The sequence below is a fragment of the Grammomys surdaster genome, unplaced genomic scaffold (genome assembly GCF_004785775.1).
Source record: "Grammomys surdaster isolate TR1022 unplaced genomic scaffold, NIH_TR_1.0 239, whole genome shotgun sequence".
NCBI classification, from domain to species: Eukaryota; Metazoa; Chordata; class Mammalia; order Rodentia; family Muridae; genus Grammomys; species Grammomys surdaster.
The window spans coordinates 7616472-7622211 of record NW_021604684.1 but is presented as its reverse complement, the minus strand read 5'-3'; the positions used below and the strand labels follow the sequence as shown (position 1 = coordinate 7622211).

General features: G+C 37.2%; 1 pseudogene; it reads left to right on the top strand.

Annotated features, from left to right (window-relative positions):
- The first annotated feature begins 3371 nt into the window (after positions 1–3371).
- LOC114626789 lies at positions 3372–3955 on the top strand (annotated as a pseudogene).
- Positions 3956–5740: the final 1785 nt, after the last annotated feature.

Here is a 5740-nt window from a genome sequence, read left to right as displayed (position 1 = left end):
CTCCCCAACTTTCTCTTCCCTTATCCTTCCTGCCTCCAGTTTCCCTCATACTCTTTGCCCAGTACTCTCTTACACTTTGTTCCACAATCTTTCTCAGCTCTTCTCATAAAGTCTTTCTTTCCAGTCTCATGGGCCCTTTAAAGTCTCTTAGGATTTACCCATATTTGTTCCCAACACCAGAGCCTAGAATCTACACATGAGATATTCATCTATGAGCCAGAGTTTCCTTGTTCAATGTATTTTCCAATTTATCCATTTTTGTAAAATGCTTATAATTTCATTTTTCTACATCTGAATTAATTTTTATTATATATTATGCATCTCTCTGTTGATGGATCTCTTAGCTAATACCATTTCTTTGCTGTTGTGAACAGGGCATTAATAAAAATAGCTGTACAAGTATTCCTGCAGTAAGATGTAGAATCTTTTAGGTATATGTTCAGGAGATGTCATATAGTCATTCTCTTTTTATTTATTTATTTATTTTTTGTGGTAAGTCTCCATGCTGATTTCCAGAGTATCTACACTAGGTTACATTACCATGAACAGTGAATAAATGTCCTTCTCACCATATCCTACCCATCATTTATTATTTTTTATGGTGGCCATTCTGATGAAATCTGTAATGATTTCTAATTATTGACAATGGAATTTAGAATTTGATCCTAGAGACACATTTCCAGGCATGTGTGTAAAGGATAATCTTATTGGTTTAATTAAGGTAGGAAGACCCACTTTAAATGTTGGCAGCTCTGTTTCCTACATTAGGGTCCTAGACTCTAAATCAAAAAGAAAGCTAACTGGGCACTAGTATTAATTACATTCTGCCTTCTGACAATGAGTACAATGAGACAAGCCACTTCAAATTCCTAATGCCAGGACCTCTATACTATGGTGGAAGTATCCTTAAACTGAGAACCAAAAGAAATGGTTTTTTTTTTCCCTTAAGTTTCTTTTGTCAAGATACTTTACCACAGATGTAGGAAAAGAAACAAATACAGAAATTTGTTATCAGAAGTGATGTCACTTTATGAAACAAACCTGACCACATAGTTCTTCTGGTTTGAGAACTGGCATGTGGAAGAGTTTTCATCTGTAGGATAAGGAAGTCCATTTTTTGACTGATAGTTTTGTGTTTTCAGTGTTTAATTTTTTGTAGCTCATTAGATATTCTTAATATTAAGCCCTTGTCTGAAGTACAACTAGAAAATAATTTCTACTTTTACAAACATTTTTACTCATTTTGTTGATACCTTTTTGGTATACAGAGTCCTTTAAATTTAATATTACCATATTTATTAATTTGGGCTATGCCATTTGCTAGTGGGGTTCTGCTTGTAAATATGCTGCCTAAATCCACATCCTAAAGAGATTTTTCCCATCTATTTTTAAGAAGTTCAAGCACATACAGTCTCAAATTAATACTTTGATATAGTTTGGATCAATTTTTGTACATGGTGATGGATATGGATTTAATTTCATTCTTTCACAGCTGGAGATTCATTTTTGACAGACCCATTTATTGAAAAAAGTCTATGGTTTTTCCAGTGAATATTTTGACACCTTTATTAAAAATTAAAGGCCCATAAATGTGTGGATTTATCTTTGGGCATTTTAATCCAATTCATAGACCTACATGTCTGTCCTTGTGCCATTGCCATGTCTACATGTCTGTCCTTGTGCCATTGCCATGTCTACATGTCTATCTTTGTGCCATTGCCATGTCTACATGTTTGTTTTTGTGCTGCTGCCATGTTTTCTTTATCACTGTGACTCTGTTACATAATTTGAGCTCAGATAATACAAGGCCTCCAGCCTTGTTCCTTCTGCTTAGTCGATATTAATTAATATCGGATAATCATGGTCTTTTGTGATTACATATGTTATTTTTTCTAGTTCTGTGAAGAATGTATTTGGAATTTTGATGGGGATTGCATTAAATCTGAAGATTGCTCCTGATCTTGAGGAGCATCTGAAGTCAGGAGCATAAATAGTCTTTCCACCATCTAATGCCTTCTTCAATTTCTTCTTTTGGTGTCTTAAAGTTTTCCCTTACACAGGATTTCACATCCAAGGTTAAATTTACTCCTTAATATTTTTGAGGCAACATATATCACCTAAAAATCTAGGAATCCCAGAGTAACAATGCCTCTCAGTGAGAATGACTACATAAAATTCCAGACAAAAAATTCAAAACAATGATGATGAATATGCTCAAAGAAGTTAAAGAAGCCATTAATAAACTCCTGGATGAGTAACAAGAAAATACAAACATACAAATAAATGAAATAAAGAAGCAAATACAGAACTGAAAATGGAATTCAACAAAGGTAAATGCTGAAGAAAAGACAAACTAAAATGATGCTTAAAATAAAAAATTAAAAATTGAAATGAAAAGCTCACTAGAAACCCTCATCAATAGAATGTAGGGTTTGAAGACTGGGTAGAGGAGCTGATATCTGCAGTCAAGGACAATGATAAAAATTTAAAACTGTACAAATGGAACATGCACAATCTCTAGTATGTCATTAAAAAAATTAGCAATTATGGCCCAATAAGACGGAGAACTCTACACAAAAAGCACTGGAAATATTTTAAATACAATCATAGATTTCCCAAATCTAAATAGAGGTCCATCAAAGTATAAGTGGTATATATAATATCAAATAGTAGCAGAAAAGACACTACATACATCATATACTTAAAACATAGTGTCCAGAACAATGAAAACATACAAAAGCTAAGTGAAAAGTACCAACTCATACATGAAGCCAGAAACATTAAAACCCACAAGTAAAAATGGTATCTATTTAGTCCTGAAAAAACCAAGGCCACAAACTCAAACTAATAAACTCAGCAAAATCATGTGTTACAGTTGATGGAGAAAGAGAAATATTCCATGACAAAAGTAAACTAAGAGATTTTAATGACCACTAAATTACCTCTTCAAAAGATACTGGAAAGAATAGCCAGGCAGTGGTGGCACACGCCTTTAATTCCAGCACTTGGGAGGCAGAGGCAGGCAGATTTCTGAGTTTGAGGCCAGCCTGGTCTACAGAGTGAATTCCAGGATAGCCAGGGCTACACAGAGAAACCCTGTCTCGAAAAACAAAAAAAAAGAAGAAGAAGAAGAAGAAGAAGAAGAAGAAGAAGAAGAAGAAGAAGAAGAAGAAGAACAGAAGAAGGAGGAGAAGAGTAGGAGAAGGAGGAGGAGAAGAATGATTAAGCTCTTTCAGCCTTGCTTGCTGGCAGACTCGCAGCCATGGGCTGTGTGATCTGAGGGCAGAGGAAAGGCGTCAGTTCTGTGTTTTGTGCACAAATAACCATTTAATAGTAAATTATAAATAATAAATAAATAATAACAATTTAATAATCCCTACTGATTCAAGAAGTGGACGTAGCTGTTCATCGCAGCAGAGGGAATCAACACTGGACAGTTTGTGTAACTGTGGCAAGAAGGCCCAGCTGAATATCAGCAATGTTTTGCCTGTGGGCACCATGCCTGAGGGCACGCACTATCATGTGTTGTCTGGAGGAGAAGCCTGGGGACAAGGACAAGTTGGCACCAGCTTCCAGGAACTACGCCACAGTCATCTCCCACAACCCAGAGACCAAGAAGACCCGAGTGAAGCTGCCTTCAGGGTCCAAGAAACTCATTTCCTCTGCCAACAGAGCTGTTGTTGGCGTTGTGGCCGGTGGGGGCAGAATCAGCAAGCCTGTCTTACGTACTGCCCATGCTTACCACAAGTACAAAAACAGGACCGGCTGGCCACGTGTGTGGGGTGTGGCCATGAACCCTGTGGAGCATCCCTTTGGAGAATGTAACCACCAGCACATTGGCAAACCCTCCACTATCCAAAGAGATGGCCCTGCTGGGTGCAAAGTGAATCGCATTGCTGCCTGTCGGACTGGTCGGCTACATGGAACCAAAACTGTACAGGAGAAAGAGAACTAGAGTTCAGGGGCTAATAAAGGAGTGTGTCCTTTGGCTAAAAAAAAAATAATAATAATAAAATAATAATGATTAAAGAGGCTGCAGGAGGGAAATAATAGATGTTAAAATGTTAAACAAATGAGGACTAGGAACACACCAAACGCTACAAAAATCATTAAAATAAAAGGAACTCACTCACACATTTCAATAATAACTCTGAATTTGTTGGGGTTCAGGAAATTGCCATACAAATCATATGTACACCAATTAAGCAAGTTAACACTCAGTTAAACAAGAACAATTTATTGAACACACACCATTAATACTGGACGTCCAGGTCCACAAGAAGGGAAAATCTAATTGTAGCACTAGTTGGCTCTCAGAGTAGACTTCTTTATAGGAAAACCCAGGTTCAAAAGTTCAAAAGTAAAAGGAAACAGAGCAGTTGGCTTACTAGGCCAAGTATGGTCAGCTAACCTTTAAGCTGATTGGTCCTGAGTAAGGTAAGGGAGTGGTGGATGGGTGGTGAACATGGGAATTTCAGAGTGTTGAGATAACAAAGCGTGAGTATTATAATCATGACTTTTTGGTTTAGTAGTAGCATTCTTCAGTGTCAGCCACAAAAAGCACAGTGATCAGCCCTGACTCAAGATATCTTAGACATAACAGTTTATACTGACCCTTGGTTTGATGGGTCCTATGTAAAGCTTTGTGGAATTTTTTAAGATTAGCAAACTTCATCTAGAACATTCAGAACATACAGAAAAAAACAGGGTATGTGGTCATCGTGTCCTTGAGCCAAGTCACTTCTCTGTGTCAGTGACTGGCATATATGTTACAGCAACAATATGAAATAGCTGTCAGGCATAAACAAAATGGTTCCATCTACTCTGGGGGTCGGGGGGAAACCAGATCATAATGAATTGGTAGTGTCAATTTCCAAAATCACAAGACACATGCAAGCAGACTGGATTCAAAAGCAGGATGCCTCTGTTTGCCATCTCCAGAAAACATACTTTATCACTAAATGTAGGCAAAATTGTATGAATAAATAATACATAACTCACAGAGAACCACAAAACACTACATAGCAAAGCAGTTCAGAGCTGAATGAACAGTACTGAGGATACCAGCTGTCTGATTTCAAGTTATACTATAGATTCATAATAACAAAAACAGCATTGTACTAGTACGAATACAAACACATAGACTGATGAGATAAAATGGATTTAAGATTTGAACTTCCTGCTTCAGCTGCCATGCCTGCCTGAAGCCACACTTCTCTGCCATGATGGTGACAGAATTTTAACCCTCTGGAACTGTAAGTCCAAAGAAAACCTCTCAGTAAGTTGCTTTGATCACTGTATTTTGTTTCAACAATAGAAACTAAAATAAAACAGTCATGTAGGGATGAGAATCCTGTTTTAGATGTAAGTATGAATTGTCATTATGGCCTTGGGATGTGACTGCTTTCCTCTGACTACCACACAAAGAAGCTATTCTCAGCTAATGGCTGTCAGTCAGCCTTCTGTGATGCTAACTGATGCTTATAAGGCAGTCAACTTATAAACAGAAAAGACTTACAGCTTTGATGGTTAATTCAGGTCCATATTTGGTCAATTGTATTGCTCTCAGATGTGTACCAAAGCAGAATATCATTGTGGCAGCATGTGGTCAAATCATTCACCTGGTGGCAAAATGCCGAAGTTTAAGGGGGGAGAAGGTGTTGACTCTCAATATTCCCTTCATAGAAAATCTCTAGTGGTTCTCAAGGTTCTCAATATCCTCTTTATATAAAACATCTTT